General features: G+C 43.1%; 1 pseudogene; it reads right to left on the reverse strand.

Moving 5' to 3' along the window:
- Positions 1–727: 727 nt before the first annotated feature.
- Positions 728–27,725, reverse strand: part of LOC138663666 (zinc finger protein 271-like) — a 127,535-nt pseudogene continuing 100,537 nt past the window's right edge.

Consider the following 27,725-nt stretch of genomic DNA (forward strand, 5'->3'; position numbering starts at 1 on the left):
TCTGTAATATCTGGAGGATAATGAGGCAGTCTAATTGAATAATTGAACAATAAGGGAACAGCCAATGATTATCTTGCACCCCAATCCTGTGAGCAATGCTCTGAAATGGGAGCTGTGGGTTATAAAGAGGTGCCTGCTCCAGTCACCGGTGTGATTCCACTGGACTTCAGCCTCGGGAAAATGGATCCAGCTGGTGTATTACCGAACTGCTCCACTGCCCAACACTGAGCCCACTAATATGTTTGATAACCCAGGCTGGGACAATTCGATTACCTGGCCACATACCTCTCTGTGCTTAGTCAGCTTTCTAAGCTTACCGTTACCTCCTCTCTGTGGGTGCCTGTTAAAAGTGGAGTGCTGCTGGTTGCGATAGTTGGCCCTGGATGCCCTGAAGTCACAGAGATTCTAATTCCTGATGAGCCAGCGTAAAGATTAGACTCTGTCACTTTCACTATCTTGTATCCTTGCTGGAAATGTAATGTATGATGTTATGGGTGACACAATAAAATCTTACTGCAGAGTGGTACTCTCACCCTGTGATGTTCAAGTAGTGTTCTACCCACAGAAGGAGCATGAGCGTTCAGTGGGATGAGCACACGTCCGTGTGGTCTTTCTAAAGACAGCCAGGCCAGTGGATGGGAGCACCCACTGACCTTTGTGTCTCCACAGTGTGAATATTACTAATTTTAATGAACTACTGTATAATAGCGAAATAATAAATCTACTGTTAGTGTTTCTCTGCACCATGTGTTTTATTTACATATAGTTTCACAGCACGAACATTAATGAACATTGTGCAGTGCACATATATACTCACAACACTGCAGCATGCAAAGTGCGCGCACACTCAGCTCTGCTACAGACGCAGATGTATATACACACAGCTCTGCTTACATAAGCATATCTACATAAACACAGCTCAACTACATATGCACATTTGTATACACATACTGTATATACGGTACATTATCCCATTTTGCAGTTCCTTCCAGGTCATAAGATTGAGTACATGATCTGAAAGGTTCTTGAGCTAGTTGGGTGAAAGGTTCTTCAGCTGCTCACTCAGAACCTACAGCCTTTGTCTCGGTACCATCCCCTCCTGTTTTGCACCAATCAGTTAGAAAAGCATGGGGCTGGAGGAGAGAGAGCAGTGATCAGGAAGGACACTGTCTCAGCATTCTCCTCTGTCACAGGAAGTTGCCTCCAATCTATAAGATGCACTCGCTTATTAGCAAGGTTTTTTTTCCTTGCTAAAAGTATGTCTTATAGTCCAAAAAATACAGTAAGTTCAAGTAATTTCCCTCTTATTTATACGTCTGTCTGTTATATAGTTTCTCTCCAGCTGAATTATTTTTGATGGTCAACAAAATATGATTTCCAGTAATTCATTTTCCACAATCTAAATGTGATGACTTCTCTCTGTGTGGGATTTTTTATATTTAAAGGGGTTGGCCAATACTTGGCCAAACCCTTCTCATTCTTCATGTTTGGTACTATTAAAATAAAAAACACATACGAACCTCCCATACCAGTGCCAATCCAGCAGTTTCAGCAATTGTGTTCTTGTGGCTCATGTGAGCTTGTTACTAGCGATTAGAGAGCATGCTTCAATAAGAAGTTATCTGGTCATGCTCATAGGCTAACCGAGTGTTTTCAGCGTCTTTGAAAAAAAGGTTTGAGTCACTGCGGCTGTTTGTTTCGCAGCAGTTCAAAAGCCACAATACATGAGTTGTGGCTGTTGAACCTATTTTTCCTGCATGCCCAAACACTTGTTTAGCACACGAGCATGCTTGGATAACGCCTTATCCAAGCACGCTCACTCATCATTAGTTGTTACGTCATGTGAGCCCTGTGCCCAATCAGCTCTGGCGTCACTGTCCCCCCATCGGGCAAATCTAACAATACAAGGAAATCAGACAGCAGCCGCAGCCCTGGCTTTCTGATCATGTTAAATACATACGAAAGTGGGAACAGTGGAGCCAGCGCTAACTGGGCGCAGGGCTCATGTTATGTAACAACCTGACATGAACTCCGAGGACTTGAGTGCAGACACCTCTGGAACAGCATCGGCATGGAAGGAGAGTATGAGTGTTTTTATTTTAACTAGGCGAAACATAAGGAATGACAAGTGGTTGCCCTAGTAAGTAATGGACAATCCCTTTAAGAAAATGCAATTTTCGATTAAAACATTTCCAACATTTTGAACATGAAAAAGGCTTTTCCCCTGCATGAGTTTTCTGATGCTGAGCTGATTTCTATGTAAAACATTTCCCACATTAAGAACATGAAAAAGGCTTCTCCCCTGTGTGAATTCTTTGGTGACTAAGAAGAGATGATTTCTTCACAAAACATTTCCCACATTCAGAGCATGAAAAAGGCTTCTCCCCTGTGTGAGTTCTGTGGTGACTAAGAAGAGATGATTTCTTCACAAAACATTTCCCACATTCAGAACATGAAAAAGGCTTTTCCCCTATATGGGTTTTCTGATGGCTATTAAGATGCGATTTCTGGTTAAAACATTTCCCACATTCTGAACAAGAAAAAGGCTTCTCCCCTGTGTGGGTTCTCTGGTGACTACGAAGATATGATTTTTTCACGAAACATTTCCCACATTCTGAACATGAAAAAGGCTTCTCCCCTGTGTGGGATCTCTGATGTATAACAAAATCTGATTTATGGTTAAAACATTTCCCACATTCTGAACATGAAAAAGGCTTCTCCCCTGTGTGGGTTCTCTGATGTATAACAAAATCTGATTTCTGGTTAAAATATTTCCCACATTTTGAACTGGAAAAATTATTTTCCCCTGTGTGAATTCTCTGGTGTCTAAGAAGATTTGATGTATGCACAAAACATATCCCACATTCTGAACATGAGAATGGCTTCTCCCCTGTATGGGTTCTCTGGTGCTTAACCAAATCTGTTTTCTGAATAAAACATTTCCCACATTCTGAACAGGAAAAAGGCTTCTCCCCTGTGTGAATTCTTTGGTGTCTAAGAAGAGTTGATTTATGCACAAAACATATCCCACATTCTGAACATGAGAAAGGCTTCTCCCCTGTGTGAGTTCTCTCGTGGCCATAAAGATGCTCTTTCTTTTTAAAACATTTCCCACATTCTGAACATGAAAAAGGCTTCTCCCCGGTGTGAATTCTCTGGTGACTAAGAAGATATGATTTTTTCGCAAAACATTTCCCACATTCTGAACATAAAAATGGTTTTTCCCCTGTGTGACTGCTCTGATGACTAAGAAAAGATGATTTCTGGTTAAAACATTTCCCACACTTGGAACAAGAAAATCTATTCTCTTCTGTGGGAATTTTTTGATGTTTAAGAAAAGACTTTTTGAGGGGAAAACTATTTCCATATTCTGAAAGTGAAAATGGCTTCTTTGCTTTAGGAGCAGTTAGTTTTTTAAGGCTTATTTTGTGACTTTGACTTTCCTCAGTAGTTGGTAATAAATCAGAAGACAGGACCTGTTTAAAAAGCTCAAATGATAGGTCTTTGTTGTGAAGGGATGATGGTATATCTGGAGTAATGGCATTCACTTCAATTCTATCCTGCTGGATATTAAGATAATCTAATTTTAAAATTGAAGATGTCAGCTGTCCCTCTGATCTCCTGGTACAGTCATCTGCTAAGATAAAAAAAATATTATTTTTGAATAAAATATCCTTGAGTTTTATTTTGGTAACATTTCTATTTAAATTGTCTGTAAAAATGGCAAGTTATGTAAAAATATTGAATTATTCACCAAGACAATGACTGTTCACAGTCTACTAGAAAATCTCATAGGATGAACCAGTAGAGTGGTGTTCAACTGTTTGTTCATTCTGCCTCCTAAATCAGAAATAAGTCACCAATGTTATGTAGGTGAAAATAATACCAATAAAAACTTGTACTTATCTCACAAAAAAACAGTCCCCACTCAGGTCCATCTTTTGTCAATGGAAAAACAGAGGTTTCCACCTTATTAGTGGTTCAAAGGCTCTTGAAAAGCAACACAGCGTCCATAAACCAATCCAGCAATATCTGCTCTCCCAAAGTCAAATCTCCCCCTCACTTCTGAGCCTTGCAAAGTGCCCAAACCACATGTATCATCCATGTATTTGACATTACTATAGTGAGAAGAACAAACTTAATTTACGGTGTGTGTGTCTCCTGGAGCATAATCAGAGCACTATGTGTTGGGTAATAAAATGGCAAATGTGTATTTTTCACTCTCCAACATCCAACTGTGTACTAATTTCCGGAAAGCACCTATGGAGTCAAAATAGTCTCTACTTCAATAGAGTTACCCCTTAGTGACCGAGCCAATTTGGTACTTAATGACCATGCAAATTTTTACAATTCTGACCACTGTCAATTTATGTGGTTATAACTCTGGAAAGCTTCAATATATCCCGCTGATTCTGAGACTGCTTTTTCATGACATATTGTACGTGTGACGAATAAATAGTGGTGAAACCTCTCTGGAGTAAATAGATTGCCAAGAGCCACAAACTTTAAATTATGATAAAGGCCAATATTTACGCCAGATGTGCTTCAAGAATAAATATTAGACATTTAAAGAGAACTTTTTATAATGCAGATTCATGCAGAGATGAGGTGTCTTAAGTTTAGATCTCAGGCATTTGGAAGAGGCAATGGAGACTTTTTTTTTTAAAGTGATGCAAGATGATCCCACAACAAATCATACAAACTGAAAAATTGTAGACCAGTAGACATAAAATAAAAAATATGATACATTCCCAACAACAACATATGTATGAGGGTAAAACGCCAACACTAAACTGGACTTGCACTCATGTACGGTGGACCATTAGAGCTACTATGATTCCTGAACAGAAGAGTAGAAAAAGTATTAGCATCCCCATTTCAGGAGAGATTGTGCAGTAATCTGAATTCCTTAGGATTGAAAACATAATAGAAATTATGATATGGAGTGAATCCAAGAAACCAGGGCTGGAGCCATGCCAACATATCTCCTGCAGTTTAGGCCAGTCTCACACGTCCAGATAATTCCGGTACCGGAAAAATCGGTACCGGAATTATCCGTGTCCGTGTGCCCGTGCATTTATGTGGCACATCAGTGTGGCACACGAGCGGCACACGTGTGCCGCCCCTGTGCCGACTGGGTACCACACGGAGCGTGCAGGAGACAAGCGCTGTCCCCTGCATCTGGTGCTGAAGCCGCCATTCAGGGGACAGGGATCTTTATTTTAAACACGAGAAGAAAAAAAAAGGATTATTCATATCTTCTCTACAGCGAACGCTGCTGGAGAGAGGATATGAATGGCGGCTTCAGCACCAGATGCAGGGGACAGCGCTTATCTCTAGCGCTGTCTCCTGCACGGCACACGGACTGCACACGGACAGCGTCCGTGTGCGGTACGTGTTTTACACGGACCCATTGACTTTAATGGGTCCATGTAATCCGTGCGCTCCCATGAACACTGACATGAACACTGACATGTCTCCGTGTTTTGCACACGGACACACGGTCCGTGAAAACACGCTGACATGTGCAGAGACACATTGATTTCAATGTGTCTACGTGAGTCAGTGTCTCCGGTACGTGAGGAAACTGTCACCTCACGTACCGGAGCCACTGAAGTGTGAAACCGGCCTTAAATATATATTGTGGCATAGGTGTAATGTTTATTACATAGTTTACCGCAATCCTGTTTGAAGTTAGTTGGTTTTAAAAGAAATGAAAAAGTCAGGATAAAGGGAAGCTCTGCTGCTATTGTGCAGAAACTCACACTTGGCCCTGACTGCACATTTAATGTTGTCAATCATAAAAGTGAAGTTTGGCCAGAAAGACTGGACCTGATCTTGTAGGGACCATATGAGCACATTCAGCAGCACAGAAGGGAGAAAAGGTAGATTCATCCAATAAGATATCAGGGATCTAGAAATGCTTTGGTCTAAAGGCAAAATAGTGATCTCACGACTGTGATATGGCCGGTCTACATCACCAATAAAGCAGCCACAGCCGGTGACTGAGAAGAATCTGTGACTTCTCTGCATTTATTGGTTACTACTTACCTGGGTAGTCATATGTAGGAATCTCCACTTTACACCGCTCATCACCCCTCACATATGTCTCTGTAGTATTAATATGGGTCAGATCTTCACTCTGAAACAAATATTGTAAAAGTCACAGAAGGAGAAGTCACATCTATGATCAGCTCTAATCCTGCCATCTCCACAGTTCTCATTAAACAAGTATATAACATACAGCTCTGGCAAAAATTAAGAGACCAGCACATCAAATGCCTGTCATGGGCAGCCCAATCTCCAGACCTGAACCCCATAGAAAACCTCTGTGTAATGCCACTGCAAGGCAGCTATACGCAACCTCCACCAGGGGGGCACAGGTAAGGGGAAAAAGGTAGCACTCACTGTGTTGTACCACAGTGCAAAGCAAGGAGCATCATCAGGAGGCGGCAGAATAGTCAGACAGGCCGGTCAGCAACAAACAGGAAGACAAAGTACCAGAGGACACAGCAATGCACCAGGTCAGAGACAAGCCAGAAATCAGAACCAGACTGGAGTGCAGGATCCAAAATGTGAGACAAAGGACGTAGTGGGGGAATGAGACAGAGAGTCAAAACCAGACGGGAAACATAGTAACAGAGACGGAAAGCAGGAGGCAGGGGTCAAAATGCAAGCCGAGTCATACACTGTAGGAAACCACCAAACACACACTAAGTCAGAGACGGAACAGGTCAGGCCCAAATACGAGTAATCAGAGGTAGAAGGATCACTAGGGTATACGGGTCAGTTGCTCAAGCCAGGGACTGGAACTATCACTGACAAATGCTACCAGGAGTGGCACCAATAAATAGCCACCAATGAACCAAAGAGAGGCAGGAAAGGTTAACCCTACCATAACCAGGCCGGGGAAGGAAAAGCAAGAACCCCGACCTGGATCATGACACTGGAATATAATCGAGAGGATGATGGATAGTCACAAACCATTAAACAAAGAAGAACTGCTTACATTTTTGCGCCAGATGCAGTGTGAAAGACTGGTGGAAAGCATGCCAAGACGCATTAAAGCTGTGACTAAAAATCATGGTTATTCCACAACATATTGATTTTTGAACTCTTCCTGAGTTAAAACATTAGTATTGTTGTTTCTAAACGATTATGAACTGGTTTTCTTTGCATTATTCGAGGTCTTAAAGCACTGTTTTTCTTTTTCTTTTGACCATTTTTCTTTGTCAGAAAAAAAATACTAAATTTATTGCTTGGAAATTCGGAGACATGTTGTCAGAAGTTTATAGAGTAAAAGAACAATTTACATTTTACTCAAAAATATACCTATAAAGAGAAAAATCGGACAAACTGAACATTTTGCTGTGGTCTTTCAATTTTTGCCAGAGCTGTATAATACTGGTGGATAAAACAAGACTGACTAAAAGATCTTCACAGCCGTCTACACATCATAGGGGAAATCTCATGACACCATCTCTCCATCTACCTGATGGTCCTGAGGAACATTGGGATCTTCTTGTTTACAGTCCTGTGGAAGAAGAGGATGGGGACATCTCTCTGGTGTTGTCTTCTTACTGGATAGATCTGGAGGAAACACATACAGGGACTGAATTCATTCTTTACATACAGATGATTATAGGCCATGTGTATTTAATCCTGTCTATTACCTTGTGATGTGAGGGGCTGGGGAAACTCCATCATGATGTCCTTGTACAGATCTTTCTGTCCTTCTAAATACTCCCACTCCTCCATGGAGAAATAGACGGCGACATCCTGACACCTTATAGGAACCTGACACATACAATAATACCATCATCACCCAATCCCTTCATAGCGTTACTGTATAATGTCCCAGCATTCCCAGCAGTGTCACCTCTCCAGTCAGCAGCTCAATCATCTTGTAGGTGAGTTCTAGGATCTTCTGGTCATTGATGTCCTCATGTATCAGGGGGTGAGGTGGAGGCCCCGTCATTGGGCTCAGGAGTCTTCCACATCCCTCTGACACAGGGTCCTGACAGCGCTCACTAGGGGTCTTCTTCACTACTATGTAATCCTGGTTATGGAGAGACACATTAATAAATCTCACTACAGACATTTCCAGAGTCCTGACCTCTCCAGTTCTGTCCATCTGTTATTCCTATAGATAAGAATGATGTAATGTGACGTCATCAGAATCTCTCACCTCTCCAGTAAGCCGGAAGAGGATCTCAAGGGTGAGGTGTAATATCCTCTCCACCATCTTGTCTCTGTCCATATCTATCCTTGATGGGTAGTTAGATGTCACTGAGAGGATCTGATATCGTAGAGACTTGAATGAGAAGAAGATGAGCCGATGTAACATCATAAAGAATTCCGTGTAATAATACAATTTCTGAAGACAATAAGGGGAAACATAAGTTGAATTGCTGACTAAGACATCTCCTCCATTCCCCTAATCACTGGTTATGTTACTCACTGCTTCGGCAACTGATTGGCTGTACGAATCACAAGTGTGTTGGGACTGACCAGGAAATACAGAGATTGGCGGGGACCCAAGAAGCAATGGTATTTTTATTATTTTGCATTCTGTTTTCTTCCCTGACATCTACTATATTTTATGCCACAGACAACAAGCAGTTTCTTCCTCGGAGTCGGCAGCTGAATACGTTCCTCATAGACTCATCTTCCATAATGCTAATTCTCGTCTCATTTACCGACACTGGAATTGGCATTAGCAATACTGCAGGAGATATTAATTACATGTGACATGAGAAATAAATACTGTATATACTTGGGTATAAGCTGAGACTTTCAACCCATTTTTGGGGGCTGAAAGTCCGCCTCTCGGCTTATACTCGAGTCATACCCAGGGGTCGGCAGGGGAGGGGGAGCGGTGGCTGACTAATTATACTCACCTGCTCCTGGCGCAGTCCCTGCAAGTCCCTGGTTCCCCCGGCGGCGCAGCTTCTTCCTGTACTGAGCGGTCACATGGTACCGCTCATTACAGCAATGAATATGTGGCTCCACCTCCCATAGGGGTGGAGCCGCATATTCATTACTGTAATGAGCGGTAACAGTGACCGTTCAATACAGGAAGAAGCTGCGGCGCTGGGGGAACCAGGGACTGCACTGCGCCAGGAGCAGGTGAGTATAATGGGGAGCGCTGCACGGTATTCACCTCTCCTGGTTCCAGCCGCCGCTCCGTCTTCAGCGTCTTCTGCGGTGACGTGGTTAGTGCGCGCCCTCTGCCTGAACATCAGTGCAGAAGATGCTGAAGACGGAGCGGCGGTCGGACCGAGGAGCAGGTGAATATTGAAAGTATCGGGGGCCTGAACGACGAGAGGTGAGTATGTGATTTTTTTATTTTTCTTTATCGCAGCAACAGCAAATGAGGCAAGTGTCTGTATGGAGCATCTTATGGGGCCATAATCAATGTTTGTGCAGTGCTATATGGGGCAACTATCTTTATGGAGCATCTTATGGGGCCATAATTAACGTGTCTGCAGCTTCATATGGGGCAAATACCTTTATGGAGCATCTTATGGGGCCATAATCAACGTTTGGGCAGCACTATATGGGGCAAGTGTCTGTATTGAGCATCTTATGGGGCCATAATCAACGTTTGTGCAGCACTATATGGGGCAAGTGTCTGTATTGAGCATCTTATGGGGCCATAATCAACGTTTGTGCAGCACTATATGGGGCAAGTGTCTGTATTGAGCATCTTATGGGGCCATAATCAACGTTTGTGCAGCACTATATGGGGCAAGTGTCTGTATGGAGCATCTTATGGGGCCATAATCAACGTTTGTGCAGCACTGTATGGGCCAAATATCTTTATGGAGCATCTTATGGGGCAATAACGTTTGTGCAGCACTATATGGGGTAAATATCTCTATGGAGCATCTTATGTGGCCACAATCAACATTTGTGCAGCATTATATTGGGCAAATGTCTCTATGGAGCATCTTATGGGGCCATTATTAACCTTTATGCAGGATTATATGGGGCATATTTTAATATAGAGCATCTTATGGGGCCATCATAAACTTTATGGAGCATCATATGGGGCATATTTTGTATGGAGCATCTTATGGGCCCATCATCAACTGTATGGAGCATTATATGGGGCTCCTGATTCAATATGGATATTCAAAAATTCTTAACCTACTGATGTCTCAATTAATTTTACTTTTATTGGTATCTATTTTTATTTTTGACATTTACCGGTAGCTGCTGCATTTTCCACCCTAGGCTTATACTCTAGTCAATAAGTTTTCCCAGTTTTTTGTGGCAAAATTAGGGGGTCGGCTGATACTCGGGTCGGCTTATACTTGAGTATATATGGTACTTCATGAGGAAGACGACATCTTCATCTTCAACTACGGCTCTAGAAACATATTTAGCCAGAGTTTGTCACTAACTACATCAAAACATTAGTCATTGACTGCATCATTTTTAACCATTCTCCCTTAGGCTTCCATACGTTACATGAATCCCCCCCCCCCCCCCCCCAAAAAAAAAAAGCAGGTGTTCAAATGCTCCAAAATAAAATTAGGGATGGCAGTACTATGGGAATTTTACACTGTGTGTGGGAGGATGGTGGACTGTGGGAACATTATACTGTGTGTGGGAACCAAGAAAGGGGCACTGTACTACATCAAAAATGGGGATAAGTGAGGATTTATTATCTACTGGTTTGAGTTTTAGCATTTTGTGTGTGGCATTTTGTACAATCATAATGTCTATGGAGAATAGTGGTACTGGGGGAACTTTATACTGTGTGAAGGGGGGATGGTGGTTCTGGGGCAATATTACAGAGTGTGGGGGCCAAGAAAAAGGCACCATACTATGACAGCAATACATATTTCCTTGGTTCCCATCTTTCATAGTTGGGTCGTATGTATTTATCAATGAAAAAAGAACAAAACCATTGTGATTCTTATAAGGAGACAACACAAAACCCCCTAAATATAACATTTTATAACAGCCCCACAATCTGTGACTCTTCAGGGTAAATCGCTCTCTCACCATTGGATTAGAGCTGATACTATGAAGCTAAAGTGACTAAACAGACTTTCTGTCACCTCCATAAAGGGGCACTTTCCCGTGTTTGTCAGAACTGTCCGAGGATTATTAGAGGTGATAGTTTCCCCCCAATTAGAAGGGACACCTGTGGATATTGGGGTCTTTACCTGCTACAGTTCTGGTGGGATTTACACGGTAAAGCGCTGGAATCGCTTTCTCCCAAAGGGTTAAATGGCGTCTGTAACTTCAATGTCTTTCTATGAAGCTTCTTCTCTGAACTTTCTTCCTCTGTTTTCTGCCGTATTTCTATTACTCTCTGGAATCAGGAATGTATTAAGTCCTATAGAAACTGCGGAGAAAGAATCATTTCTAATTCTGTGTTTCCAGGGAATTGGCTGCGATATCCCCGGTGCAATATATTTCTACTATTAGGCTATGTGCACACGTTGCGGATTAGGCTTAGGAATTTTTTGTGCAGATTCTGCATCTCTTGGCAGAAAACGCAGGTGCGGATTTGACGCTTTTTTGTGCGGATTTGCTGCGGATTTTTTGCGTTGTTTACCCCTGCGGATTTCTATAATGGAATGGGTACAAAAATGCTGCAGCTCGGCAAAAAAGAAGTGACATGCTACTTCTTTTAATCCGCAGCATTTCCGTACGGAATTTTCCGCACCATTAGCACAGCGCTATTTTTTCTCACCGATTTACATTGTACTGTAAATCACTTGCGGATCTGCAGCGTTTCTGCATGGTAAAAAACGCTGCGGATCGGCAGGAAATCCACAACGTGTGCACATACTCTTAATGCGCCAGTAATGGGGAATCTCCACATGTGTGATTGGATCTATCTGAATATCACACTTTGTTCTCCAATATTTCCTCTCTATTATTCCCATCTGTGTATTATCGTCCTGTGTCTTTTTCCTTCCTAATATTATACTTTGCTCCGCACAAGGCGTTTTGCTAAAGACCATGGACTACAAAGCCGAGGCTCGGTCACAGAAATCTTATTTTCAATAACGAAGCACCAACAACTGGCAGGTCTGGGGCTCAGAGTATGAAGGATTTTAACGCTTTTTAAACGAACCAAAACCTGGTGGAACAAAGCTTTCCTGGAAATGATCTTCCTAAACAATTAATCCTGAGAGGATGGCGGATACGTGTGAGACCTTCTTCTCTTATTGAGGACCAGGAGATCATCAATAAGGTAACGTTCACACTAGCGTTGTGCGCCGCTGCGTCGGCGACGCAACACACAACGCACTCAAAAACGTGGCAAAACGCACGCAAAAACGCTGCGTTTTGCGACGCATGCGTCGTTTTTTGCCGAAAATCGGACGCAAGAAAAATGCAACTTGTTGCGTTTTCTTGGTCCGACGCTTGCGGCAAAAAAGACGCATGCGTCGCACAACGCAACAAACAAAAACGCATGCGTCCCCCATGTTAAATATAGGGGCGCATGACGCGTGCGTCGCCGCTGCGTCGCCCGACGCTAACCCGACGCACACTAGCATAACGCTAGTGTGAACGTAGCCTAACTGGGAAATATTTCCAATAACAGCTCAAAGAAATTCATAGCACTTTTAATTGAGTTTAATTGCAAGACCCTATTAAATATTGAACAGCAACTGGATGAAGCATTTACAGTGGCATGTAAAAGTTTGGGCACCTCTGGTCAAAATTACTGTTAGTGTGAACAGTTAAGCAAGTTGAAGATGAAATGATCTCTAAGAGGCCTAAAGGTAAAGATATCACATTTCCTTTGTATTTTAGTCAAAAAAATATATACAATATGGTATTTTTTACATTGTAAAAATAACAAAAAGGTAAATGCTCTCAGATATCTTTGACCCAGGCTTTAGCCCTTAACCCCTTTACCCCCAAGGGTGGTTTGCACGTTAATGACCGGGCCAATTTTTACAATTCTGACCACTGTCCCTTTATGAGGTTATAACTCTGGAACGCTTCAACGGATCCCAGTGATTCTGACATTGTTTTCTTGTGACATATTGTACTTCATGATAGTAGTAAAATTTCTTTGATATTACCTGCGTTTATTTGCATAAAAAACAGAAATTTGACGAAAATTTAGAAAATTTCGAACTTTGAATTTTTATGCCCTTAACCCCTTCATGACCGGGGGATTTTTCGTTTTTCCGTGTTCGTTTTTCGCTCCCCTCCTTCCCAGAGCCATAACTTTTTTATTTTTCTGTCAATTTGGCCATGTGAGGGCTTATTTTTTGCGGGACGAGTTGTACTTTTGAACGACATCATTGGTTTTAGCATGTCGTGTACTAGAAAACGGGAAAAAAATTCCAAGTGCGGTGAAATTGCAAAAAAAGTGCAATCCCACATTGGTTTTTTGTTTGGCTTTTTTGCTAGGTTCACTAAATGCTAAAAATGACCTGCCATTATGATTCTCCAGGTCATTACGAGTTCATAGACACCAAACATGACTAGGTTATTTTTTATCTAAGTGGTGAAAAAAAATTCCAAACTTTGCTAAAAAAAAAAAAAAAAAAAATTGCGCCATTTTCCGATACTCGTAGCGTCTCCATTTTTCATCATCTGGGGTCGGTTGAGGGCTTATTTTTTGCGTGCCGAGATGACGTTTTTAATGATAGCATTTCGGTGCAGATACGTTCTTTTGATCGCCCGTTATTGCATTTTAATGCAATGTCGCGGCGACCAAAAAAACGTAATTCTGGCGTTTCGAATTTTTTTCCCCGCTACGCTGTTTAGCGATCAGGTTAATACTTTTTTTTAATTGATAGATCGGGCGATTCTGAGCGCGGCGATACCAAATATGCGTAGATTTGATATTTTTTTTATTGATTTATTTTGATTGGGGCGAAAGGGGGGTGATTTAAACTTTTATGTTTTTTTTATTTTTTTCACATTTTTTTAAACTTTTTTTTTTAACTTTTGCCATGCTTCAATAGCCTCCATGAGAGGCTAGATGCAGGCATAGCACGATCGGCTCTGCTACATAGCAGCGATCTGCTGATCGCTGCTATGTAGCAGAATTGCACGTGTGCTGTGAGCGCCGACCACAGGGTGGCGCTCACAGCGACGGGCAATCAGTAACCATAGAGGTCTCAAGGACCTCTATGGTTACCATTCACAAGCATCGCCGACCCCCGATCATGTGACGGGGGTCGGCGATGACGTAATTTCCGGCCGCCCGGCCGGAAGCGGTAGTTAAATGCCGCTGTCTGCGTTTGACAGCGGCATTTAACTAGTTAATAGGTGCGGGCAGATCGCGATTCTGCCCGCGCCTATTACGGGCACATGTCAGCTGTTCAAAACAGCTGACATGTCCCGGCTTTGGTGCGGGCTCACCGCGGAGCCCTGCATCAAAGCAGGGGAGCCGGCATCGGACGGTATAGTACGTCCGATGCCGGTAAGGGGTTAAATTACAGAGATATGTCACACAAAATACTTAATAAGTAACATTTCCCACATGTCTACTTTACATCAGCACAATTTTGGAACCAAAATTTTTTTTTGTTAGGGAGTTATAAGGGTTAAAATTCGACCAGCAATTTCTAATTTTTACAACACCATTTCTTTTTAGGGACCACATCACATTTGAAGTCATTTTGAGGGGTCTATATGATAGAAAATACCCAAGTGTGACACCGTTCTAAAAACTGCACCCCTCAAGGTGCTCAAAACCACATTCAAGAAGTTTATTAACCCTTCAGGTGTTTCACTGGAATTTTTGGAATGTTTAAAAAAAAAATGAACATTTAACTTTTTTTCACAAAAAAGTTACTTCAGCTCCAATTTGTTTTATTTTACCAAGGGTAACAGGAGAAATTGGACCCCAAAAGTTGTTGTACAATTTGTCCTGAGTACGCTGATACCCCATATGTTGGGGTAAACCACTGTATGGGGGCACAGGAGAGCTCGGGAGGGAAGGAGCACTGTTTTACTTTTTCAACGCAGAATTGGCTGGAATTGAGATCGGACGCCATGTCACGTTTGGAGAGCCCCTGATGTGCCTAAACAGTGGAAACCTCCCAATTGTAACTGAAACCTTAATACAAACACACCCCTAACCCTAATCCCAACCATAACCCAAACCACACCCCTAACCCGAACGTAAATGTAATCCAAACCCTAACTTTAGCCCCAACCCTAACGGGAAAATGGAAATAAATACATTTTTTAAAATTTTTCCCTAACTAAGGGGGTGATGAAGGGGGGTTTGATTTACTTTTATAGCGGGTTTTTTAGCGGATTTTTATGATTGGCAGCTGTCACACACTAAAAGACGCTTTTTATTGCACAAATTAGTTTTTGAATCTCCACATTTTGAGAGCTATAATTTTTCCATATTTTGGTCCACAGCGTCATGTTAGGTCTTGTTTTTTGCGGGACGAGTTGACGTTTTTAGTGGTACCATTTTCGGGCACATGACATTTTTTGATCGCTTTTTATTCCGATTTTTGTGAGGTAGAATGAACAAAAACCAGCTATTCATGAATTTCTTTTGGGGGAGGCGTTTATACCGTTCCGCGTTTGGTAAAATGGATAAAGCAGTTTTATTCTTCGGGTCAGTACGATTACAGCGATACCTCAATTATATTATTTTTTTTATGTTTTGGCGCTTTTATACGATAAAAACTATTTTATAGAAAAAAAATTAACTTTGCATCGCTTTATTCTGAGGACTATAACTTTTTTATTTTTTCGTTGATGGCGCTGTATGGCGGCTTGTTTTTTGCGGGACAAGGTGACTTTTCAGCGGTACCATGGTTATTTATATCCCTCTTTTTGATCGTGTGTTATTCCACTTTTTGCTTGCCGGTATAATAAAGCGTAGTTTTTTGCCTCGTTTTTTTTTACGGTGATCACTGAAGGGGTTAAGTAGTGGGACAGTTTTATAGGTCGGGTCGTTACGGACGCGGCGATACTAAATATGTGTACTTTTATTGTTTTTTTTATTTAGATAAAGAAATGTATTTATTGGAACAATATTTTTTTTATTTATGTATTTAGGAAATTTTTTTTTACACACATGTAAATATTATTTTTTTTACATTGATACGGGGGGACATCACATTATAGGGACAGATCGCTGATCTGACACTTTGCAATGCACTGTGTCAGATCAGCGATCACACAGGCACTGCAGGGAGGTTTCCCGGCGCCTGCTCTGAGCAGGCGCTTGAGGCTATGTTCACACTTTGCGGATTTTGCTGCGGATCCGCAGCAGTTTCCCATGAGTTTACAGTACAATGTAAACCTATGGGAAACAAAAAACGCTGTGCACATGCTGCAGAAAAATCAGCGCGGAAACGCTGCGGATTACATTCCGCAGCATGTCACTTCTTTTCTGCGGATTTTCACCTGCTCCAATAGGAAACTGCAGATGAAAATCCGCAGAAGAAACCGCAGTAAAAACCGCGATAAATCCACAGTAAAAAACGCGACGGGTTTTTACTGCGGATTTTGGAATTCTGCTGCGGAAAAATCCGCAGTGGAATCCGCAAAGTGTGAACATAGCCTGAAAACCACCTCCTTGTAGGACCCGGAATGCCCCCCCGTGGCCATTTTTGATCCAGGCCTGGGGGTAGGAGACCCTCGGAGCAACACGATCACATCGCGTTGCTCCGAGGGTCTCAGGGAAGCATGCAAGGAGCCCCCTCCCTGTGAAATGACATTGATCGCAGTGTTCTGGGGGTTAATGAGCCAGGAGCGGTCCGTGTAATAATCAGCTGACACCCAGCGGCGATCGGCCGCGCTCCCCCCGCTGATCGCCTATGATGTACTATTCAGTCCATAGGAAGTAGGGCCCACCCCACATGGACGGAATAGTATGTCTAATGGCAGAAAGGGGTTAATTAGCCTTTTAAGGTTATGGCTTGTTCCCCATTATTGTTACGAAAAGCCAGATGATGTAAATTTCCCAGCTTTATAAAAACCCAGCCTCCTCTAACCTTGTGCCAAAAAAACAGCAGTCATGGGTTCTAAGCAGCTGCCGAGCTCTGAAAATGAAAATGGTGGAGGCCCACAAAGCAGGAGAAGGAGATAAGAAAATAGCCAAGTGTTTTCTTCAAGTTGCCCTTTACTCAGTTCAAAATGTAATTAAGAAATGGCAGAAACAGGAACAATGGAGGTCAAGATAAGGTCTGGAAGACCAAGCAATATATTTCTAATATTAATGCGCCAGTAATGGGGAATCTCCAGGACCTACCTCCACCTGCAGAGCCGCACTCCACATATATGGCTGCTCTGTGCGCACAGGACCTGTGATGAGGTCACAGGAGGGGAGGAGTCAGGGGTCACATGATCAGGGGCCTCAGTGTATGCAGGACTCTGCTGTCCTGGTTGTCATGGTGCTCGATGAGGGGAAGTCTATGTGTGGGGTCAGGAGGGGTTTACAGTGTGGATGGAGCAGAGCCGTGTGTGTATGAGGTGTACGGAGCATAGCTGCTTGTGTACGAGGTGTGCGGAATGAAGCCGTGTGTGTAGGAGGTGTACGGAGTGAAGCCGTATGTCTACCAGGTGTACATAGCAGAGCCAGGTGTGTTCGATGTGTGTGGAGCAGAGCTGCGTGTGTACAAGGCAGAGCCAGGTGTGTTTAACATGTAAGGAGCAGAGCCGTGTTTTACACAAAACAATGATTGGATCCATCTGAATATTCCATGTTTTGTTCTCCAATATTTCCTCTCTATTATTTCCATCTCTTTATTGTTGTCTTGAGTCTTTTTCCTTCTCCCTAATATTATATTGTGTTCCGCACAGGGCACCTTGCTAAAGACTAGAGATGAGCGAACGTGTTAGGAAAACGTTCGCTAATCTCAAATTCGGCACAAACGTAGGACATTCAGATTCGTGTTCGCTTTCACAAGCATTTTTACTCAAAGTTGTCAAAATCCAGTTACACTTCTGGAAACCATCGCGTCTCCACTAATGCTTTTGTCATTACTTAGGCTAGGATAGTGGTGCTGTATGATGAGCGGGGGAAACGGAGAGACGAGTTTGATTAGGCGAGGGGGTGTGGATAGGTTAGAAAAGCGTGTGGAGAAGTTACAGGAGCAGCGCGCTCTTTTTTTTCCTTTAACTTTATGCATGTGGATTCCGGCAGCCAATCAGAGCGCAGAAACCATCCACAACTTCATGAGACAAGGTCTTCTGTGATTTGCTGCCGAAATTACATATCCCTGGCTATATTTAAAGCGGACATCTTGCTTTGCTGATGCCATTGTCTCAGCGTCACAGTACAGGGAGGTTGCAGTTGTTTCTGAAAGTGAACTTGTCGTTTCAATGATGGATCCGGGGCATGACGAAGTAGAGTCCGAGCAGAATCCAGACCCTTTTCACCAGACGTTAACCACCTAAGGTGGAGGTGATCCTGATGAGACTCAGGTACTAGAGGCGCACATGGACTGTACTGTGGTGTCAGTGCAGGAAGAGGAAGAGGGTGACTGTCAGGGTGAGCAGTGTGAGAACACAGAGGATGACGATGAGGTTGTAAATCCCACTTGGTGTGAACCCAGAGGTATGCAGCTGAGTAGCTCAGCAGAAGAGGAGGAAGATGAAGAGTTTATGTTGCGGCTTCCCACAGAGACATGAAGTGATATAACCATGACAAGCACTGCATCCTCAGCCCCAACATGCCTTAGTGTGGGACTCCCTTGTCAACCGCCAGCCATCCCATCAATCCCATCTGCTGCTTCTTTCTCCTCCATCAACATTCCAAGTCTTCTCACACAGGTCTCCGGTCCCAAAAACTACAATTCTTTACCCACCACAGTCAGGGTGAGTGAGAGCCGGTCAACTGTTATGGAATATATAAACAGATATGACAGTCAACCATGGTATACTATTAATATATTCAACAATTATTACCATGCAATCGACGGGATTACCACCACCTATCATCAATTACTACATAGAACTACACAAGAAAAGATGATCATAAGGCATCTTCTAATGTATCAAAACCATAAATTTATTGAAACACTATATCATTTAAAACCATACTGCCAAAATTAGGGAAGTAGAATACAGATCTACCCCACACAATTACCCATTTTCCCATTTTGAGGCGCAGCTCCAAGTGACAAACATCTGCCTCACATATTAAGTACTGGTGGGAAGCTAATAATACTTGTTATCATATTAGCCTGAATAAATAAATAATTGTTCAGCTATCACACAGTGATACTAAAGTTATAATTATATGTATACCATATTAATTTTTAGTCCTGTATGCCACCATCATTTATCAGCCTCACTCCACTACTATTTGGCGCTATACCCATCTGCCCAGATGAAACTGGGCATGAATTCAATATCAAGTATAATTACCTTTGGTAGCCGAAATGTGGAGTGCCGCTATCACCCGGATCCGCGCGCCTGCCCCGACGCGCGTTTCGGACTCCTTTCTCAAGGGGCCTGTTATGGAAGTAGACATGACTAGACTATTGCCTTTGTGTCACCTTCCAAAACACATCTTTCTCGGTCAACCATAACTGCCTGCAAATCACTGACAGTCCAGTAGTTTGTCATGTTCACAGTTCCACAGTTGTGGTCACATAAAAGAATGTTTCCTCCTACACATGGCAAAGCTAAGGGCTTGAACTCCGCCACCTCCAATCTGTTGGCCACAGAAATGCTGCCTTTCCACCTGGTGGACAGTTTCAGAAAGTTGATGGCCGTCGCAGTCCCCCAGTACCAGTTGCCCAGTCGCCATTAGTTCTCTAAGGAAGCTGTGTCTGCGCTACACCAGCATGTCGCCAACAACATCACCCGTTCACTGTAAAAATCTGTCTGCCAGATTTTGGTCTGTACTGGATATATATAGGTACAATCCTAGATAGGGGTTACGTGGGAAGTAACTAGCAATATGGTGTCAGGTTGAGCTTACTGGTAAGTAGATGTACATAAGTCATTAAGCTGGAAACAGTAAAATGTAAGTGAGTGCCAGATTACTAAGAAGACGTAAAATACATACAAGCACTACAGTCAAATGATATTCTCTGAGTATCTCATTACCTGAGAGGGTTCACCAGCAGGGGCTCATCTGATCCGCACAGGACGTATGAACATCTTATCAGTAAGCTCAACTTGACACCATATTGCTAGTTACTTCCCACGTAACCCCTATCTAGGATGGTACCTATGTATATATATATATATATATATATATATATATATGTATACATATATTTTTATGTTGCATGCAAAGTTAACTGTATGGGATACTATCTGCTCATATTGTTCGATGCGCCCCTTGCATTCATTGTTGTATGTCTGTTCACATGTTGTTTACCCACACCTATTCATGCCTGTTAACCCTGCTGTTCTGTTGGTCAAAAATGACCGACTTTGAACTTCAATATTCTTTAAAATATTCAAGATGCGGCTCTGAAACCCGTGGCCGACTGACCCATCCTCATTTAAGTCAATCAACCACAAGTTTCAGAACCGCATCTTGAACACCCCAAAAAATACCAAAGTTCAAAATAGGTCTCCCCAGACCGAACAGAACAGCAGGGTTAAATGTATTTAATAAAGCTATTTTGAATGCGCTTTATTATGGACCTTGAGATTGTCTTTTCGTTTCTCTTTCTCCCAATAGTCAGGAGTAGTGATGAGCGAATATACTCGTTACTCGAGATTTCCCGAGCACGCTCGGGTGTCCTCCCAGTATTTTTTAGTGCTCGAAGATTTAGTTTTCATCACCTCAGCTGAATGATTTACATCTCTGAGCCAGCATAAGTACATGCTAAGCACTAAAAAATTTTCGGAGGACACCCGAGCGTGCTCTGGAAATCTCGAGTAACGAGTATATTTGCTCATCACTAGTCACGAGATGAAGAGGCAGAGGCGTATCTTGGGGGGCAGCCGGGGCATGTGCCCCAGGGGGAAGCCATCAGGGGTCACAGTGGGGCCACCTAATGCGGCGGTCCGCAGTGTCTCCCCCGGCGGCTGCATTCTGCCGCCCCCCGGACTAGGAATTAGCTGTTCTTTGTGCAGACTGTCAAGATGACAGCCGGCACAGAGAAGCTGCAGCGTGCCGGCTCCCAGGGATCAATTGTACTCGTGTCTTTCAGACACAATCACTCGCCGGCGCTGCAGAGCCAGAGACGCAGATCGGTGGTAAGTGCTCCAGTGGAGCTGAAGACACCGAAGGTATGGGGGGAGATTTAATGTGAGTAGGGATGGGGAGATTTATTGTGGAGGGAGAGATTTAATGTGAGTGGGGATTTATTGTGGGGGGATTTAATGTGAGTGGAGATGGGGGGATTTATTGTGTGGGGGGAGAATTGGAGTGAATTGGAGTGGGGATGGGGGATTTATTGTGTGGGTTGAGAATTTGAATGGGGATGGGGAATATATTGTGTGGGGGAGAATCTGAGGGGGAAATTCAGGGCATGTATAAGGAAACAGTACGGGGGAATGGGGGGCATGTATAAGGAAACAGTACGGGGGAATGGGGGGCATGTATGAGGAAACAGTACGGGGGAATGGGGGGCATGTATGAGGAAACTACAGGGGAATGGGGGCATGTATGAGGAAACGGTAAAGGGAATGGGGACAAGTATGAGAAAACATTACGGGGACATGGAGGGCATGGGACAGCATTTGGACAGCAAGGTGGATTGCTGTTAAGGGAGCTAGAGAAAAAAAAATCTATAAATCTTCAGCAGAGCGAGTGTGAGCGAGCTGAGTGTGTCCTGAGCGTAAGTGTGAACGGCGGTAAGTGTGACTTGTGATTCAGTGAAGAGGTATTTGGAAAGCCTTTAACAGATACCTGTGTGAGTTGCTGAATTGGGGGTAGCTATATTCATAAGGGTTTAACTTAGGGTGGGGGCTCATAATTAAGGGTTTATAAGGGGCAGCTGTTTGGGGCTCCAGTCCTTTTTGGAAGTGCATTTGGACAGCAAGGTGGATTGCTGTTAAGGGAGCTAGAGAAAAAAAAAATCTATAAATCTTCAGCAGAGCGAGTGTGAGCGAGTGTGAGCGAGCTGAGTGTGATCTGAGTGTAAGTGTGAACGGCGGTAAGTGTGACTTGTGATTCAGTGACTTTGGAGTCAGGGAGTTTCCAAGGGAGGAAGTACTAAATTGCTGTCTGTTTTTTTTTTTTTTTAATTAATACTTTGTATTTATTTTTTATTTTTTTTATTTAACTTTTCTGTCTGGTGCAATCCCCATTAGGAAATGTGCTCCGCAGTCCTTGAGCAGCCGATCGAGGGTGCATACTGCTGTGGGAGATGTGAGCACGTTGTGCATTTGGAAAACCAGATTCTGAATCTAAATGTGCAGCTGGCAACACTGAGATCAATAGACAATATGGAGAGGAGTCTTCTGCTCACGGGCAGACGCTCAATGGGACAGATGAGGGGGGGGGATGGTGGGATGGAGCTGCAGGACGATGAAGTAGCAAGCTGGGTGACAGTTAGGAAGCGGGGTAGAGGGAAGAGTGCTAGGGAGGCTAGTCCTGATCTGGAACACCCCAATAAATTTGCTAAGTTGGCAGATGAGGGGGGTGCCAGTACAGGGGTAGCACTGCTGCAGCCAGGCATGTCCTCTGAAAGCCGGAGGAGTGACTCCTGCAGTAAGAAGGGAAATAGGAGAGCAGGGCAGGCCAGACAGGTGCTGGTAGTGGGGGACTCAATTATTAGGGGAACAGATAGGGCAATCTGTCACAAAGAAAGCCGGAGGAGTGACTGCTCCAGTAAGGAGGGAAATAGGAGAGCAGGGCAGGCCAGACAGGTGCTGGTAGTGGGGGACTCAATTATTAGGGGAACAGATAGGGCAATCTGTCACAAAGACAGGGATCGTCGAACGATGTGCTGCCTACCTGGCGCTCGAGTCCGACACATCGCTGATCGGGTGGACAGATTACTGGGAGGGGCTGGTGAGGACCCAGCGGTCATGGTGCACATTGGCACTAATGACAAAGTTAGAGGTAGGTGGAAGGTCCTTAAAGATGATTTCAGGGAATTAGGCTGCAAGCTGAAAGCAAGGACCTCCAACGTGGTATTTTCCGAAATACTGCCTGTACCACGTGCCACGCCAGAGAGGCAACGGGAGATTAGGGAGGTTAATAAGTGGCTCAAGAATTGGTGTAGGAAGGAGGGGTTTGGGTTCCTGCAGAACTGGGCCGACTTCTCAGTTGGCTACAGGCTCTACGCTAGGGACGGGCTGCACCTCAATGGGGAGGGTGCAGCTGTGTTAGGGAGAAAATGGCTAGAAGGTTGGAGGAGTGTTTAAACTAGGAATTGGGGGGGAGGGTATTCATTTTATAGGAGGGGAAGATAGTGCAGATAGAGACCTGGGCACAAATAAGGAAGTTGGGGGTGGCGGTGGCATGGGGGGTGGGGTTAGAACAGTTAATAATTTAAGAAAGAATAGAGGTGCAGAGAGGAACATCAAGTGCATGTATACTAATGCCAGAAGCCTCGCCAACAAAATGGACGAATTAGAACTAATGTTGTGGGAGCATAATTATGACATGGTGGGGATATCTGAGACATGGCTGGATGAGAGCCATGACTGGGCTGTTAACTTGCAGGGCTATAGCCTGTTCAGAAATGACCGTACAGATAAGCGAGGGGGTGGGGTGTGTCTATATGTAAAATCGTCCTTAAAACCCATCCTGCGTGATAATATAGGTGAATTTAATGAAAATGTAGAATCCCTGTGGGTGGAGATAAGGGGAGGGGGAAAAAATAATAAATTACTGATAGGGGTTTGTTATAAATCTCCAAAAATAATGGAAGCAATGGAGAATATCCTCGTAAAGCAAATAGATGAAGCTGCGACTCAAGGAGAAGTCATTATTATGGGGGACTTCAACTACCCTGAAATAGATTGGGGAACAGAAACCTGCAGTTCCAGCAAAGGTAATCTGTTTTTGACAACTATGAGAGACAATTACCTTTCACAACTGGTTCAGGACCCAACAAGAAGGGGGGCACTGCTAGACCTAATATTAACCAACAGGCCAGACCGCATATCAAATATAAGGGTTGGGGGTCACTTGGGTAATAGCGATCACAAAATAATAAGTTTTCATGTATCCTTTAAAAAGATGTGTAATAGAGGGGTTACAAGGACACTAAATTTCAGGAGGGCAAATTTCCAACGGATGAGAGAGGATCTTGGTGCAATTAACTGGGACGATATCCTGAGACACAAAAATACACAAAGAAAATGGGAGACATTTATTAGCATCCTGGATAGGACCTGTGCACAGTATATACCGTATGGGAAGAAACATACTAGAAATAGGAGGAAACCAATATGGCTAAATAGAGCTGTAAGGGGCGCAATAAGTGACAAAAAGAAAGCATTTAGAGAATTAAAGGAAGTAGGCAGTGAGGAGGCATTAAATAAATACAGAAAATTAAATAAATTCTGTAAAAAGCAAATCAAGGCAGCAAAGATTGAGACAGAGAGACTCATTGCCAGAGAGAGTAAAAATAATCCTAAAATATTCTTTAACTACATAAATAGTAAGAAACTAAAAAATGATAGTGTTGGCCTCCTTAAAAATAGTCTGGGTGAAATGGTGGATGAGGATGAGGAAAAAGCCAATATGCTAAATGACTTTTTTTCATCAGTATTTACACAAGAAAATCCCATGGCAGACAAAATGACTAGTGATAAAAATTCCCAATTAAATGTCACCTGCTTAACCCAGCAGGAAGTGCGGCGGTGTCTAAAAATCACTAAAATTGACAAATCTCCGGGCCCGGATGGGATACACCCTCGAGTACTGCAGGAATTAAATACAGTCATTGATAGACCATTATTTTTAATCTTTAAAGACTCCATAATAACATGGTCTGTACCACAGGACTGGCGTATAGCAAATGTGGTGCCAATATTCAAAAAGGGGACAAAAACTGAACTCGGAAATTATAGGCCAGTAAGCTTAACCTCTACTGTGGGTAAAATCCTGGAGGGCATTCTAAGGGATGCTATACTGGAGTATCTGAAGAGTAATAACCTCATGACCCTGTATCAGCACAGGTTTACTAGGGACTGTTCATGTCAGACTAATTTGATCAGTTTCTATGAAGAGGTAAGTTCCGGATTGGACCAAGGGAACCCAGTGGATGTAGCGTATATGGACTTTTCAAAAGCTTTTGATATGGTGCCACACAAAAGGTTGATACATAAAATGAGAATAATGGGGATAGGGGAAAATATGTGCAAGTTGGTTGAGAGCTGGCTCAGGGATAGGAAACAAAGGGTGGTTATTAATGGAGCACACTCAGACTGGATAGCGGTTAGCAGTGGGGTACCACAGGGGTCAGTATTGGGCCCTCTTCTTTTTAACATATTTATTAATGACCTTGTAGGGGGCATTCAGAGTAGAATTTCAATATTTGCAGATGACACTAAACTCTGCAGGGTAATCAATACAGAGGAGGACAATTTTATATTACAGGATGATTTATGTAAACTAGAAGCTTGGGCTGATAAATGGCAAATGAGCTTTAATGGGGATAAATGTAAGGTCATGCACTTGGGTAGAAGTAATAAGATGTATAATTATGTGCTTAATTCTAAAACTCTGGGCAAAACCGTCAATGAAAAAGACCTGGGTGTATGGGTGGATGACAAACTCATATTCAGTGGCCAGTGTCAGGCAGCTGCTACAAAGGCAAATAAAATAATGGGATGCATTAAAAGAGGCATAGATGCTCATGAGAACATAATTTTACCTCTATACAAGTCACTAGTTCGACCACACTTAGAATACTGTGCACAGTTCTGGTCTCCGGTGTATAAGAAAGACATAGCTGAACTGGAGCGGGTGCAGAGAAGAGCGACCAAGGTTATTAGAGGACTGGGGGGTCTGCAATACCAAGATAGGTTATTACACTTGGGGCTATTTAGTTTGGAAAAACGAAGACTAAGGGGTGATCTTATGTTAATGTATAAATATATGAGGGGACAGTACAAAGACCTTTCTGATGCTCTTTTTAATCATAGACCTGAAACCGGGACAAGGGGGCATCCTCTGCGTTTGGAGGAAAAAAGGATTAAGCATAATAACAGACGTGGATTCTTTACTGTAAGAGCAGTGAGACTATGGAACTCTCTGCCGTATGATGTTGTAATGAGTGATTCATTACTTAAATTTAAGAGGGGACTGGATACCTTTCTGGAAAAGTATAATGTTACAGGGTATATACACTAGATTCCTTGATAGGGCGTCGATCCAGGGAACTAGTCTGATTGCCGTATGTGGAGTCGGGAAGGAATTTTTTTCCCCAATGTGGAGCTTACTCTTGCCATGGGTTTTTTTTTGCCTTCCTCTGGATCAACATGTTAGGGCATGTTAGGTTAGGCTATGGGTTGAACTAGATGGACTTATAGTCTTCCTTCAACCTTAATAACTATGTAACTGTGTAACTATGTATGTATGAGGAAACAGTATGGGGGAATGGGGGGCATGTATGAGGAAACAGTATGGGGAAATGGGGGGCATATATGAGGAAACAGTATGGAGGGATGGGTGCAGACAGTATGGGGAATGAATGGGGGAATGTATGCAGACACAGTATGAGTAGTGATGTGAAAATTGTATGTGGACAGAGTACGGGGAGTGAGGGTGATGGGAAGTGTGCATGCGTAGCATGGGGAGACAGTGTAAGGGTACAGCCAGGAGGGGACAGTATACCAAGGAGGGGGAGTGTGATGACAGAGTACAGTATAAATACTGGACCCTATAGGGGGGACACAGTATGAGAGGACAGTGTGAAGAGGGGGTCGGTATGGAACGGAGAGGTCAGTGTAAAGAGCATGTGCCATAAGAGGGACAGTGTGGGGGTCATATTTTGTGCAGACAATATAGTGAGGGGCATTATAATGACACTTCTAGAGATGAGCTGTGGATGAGAAAACTCATCATGAGGTCTGGACAAGATGAAGAAAAGAAGGAGAATGACTCCAGAGACGACATCATCTATAAGGCACCTGGATGTAAATGTTATTTTTGATACTAACAAATTCTCATGTTTTTATTTATGTTAGGAGCATTAAAGGGGATGTCCAGGTTTGTAAGGAGTCTGCAGTCATTCTTTGTGACTGCAGACTTCTGAATTCTCACAGTGCGCCCTGCATGATGTCAGGATTCTCTCGTGCTGGCGATTTACATACATGTGGACACGTGCTGACTAGACATGTGTGGCCTCACTTAATGAAAATGAGCTGAGCGAGGCCGGGCACGTCTAGTCAGAATGTGGTCAGAAGTATACAAATCGAAAGCTTGTGCTGACATGACTGTCCATCGGCAAGGGAGAATCCTAAAAGTGTGCAGTGCATTAGTTGTGAGAATTCAGAAGCCTGCGATGTCAGGATCCAGCTCTTCGGGTTCCAGTAGTCCTCACATGGACACTTCACTCATATGCGATTTTCATACTTGTTGTCCTGTGACATCGAGCTTCTCTTAGTGCTTTTCTCAGTTTTTCACTGATCATTGAGAGGATTATGGAGACCTGCTCATCAGTACATGACTAAGTGTGCAAATCATATACAGTGGGGCAAAAAAGTATTTAGTCAGTCAGCAATAGTGCAAGTTCCACCACTTAAAAAGATGAGAGGCGTCTGTAATTTACATCATAGGTAGACCTCAACTATGGGAGACAAACTGAGAAAAAAAAATCCAGAAAATCACATTGTCTGTTTTTTTAACATTTTATTTGCATATTATGGTGGAAAATAAATATTTG

This window comes from Ranitomeya imitator, chromosome 2, assembly GCF_032444005.1.
Source record: "Ranitomeya imitator isolate aRanImi1 chromosome 2, aRanImi1.pri, whole genome shotgun sequence".
NCBI lineage: Eukaryota > Metazoa > Chordata > Amphibia > Anura > Dendrobatidae > Ranitomeya > Ranitomeya imitator.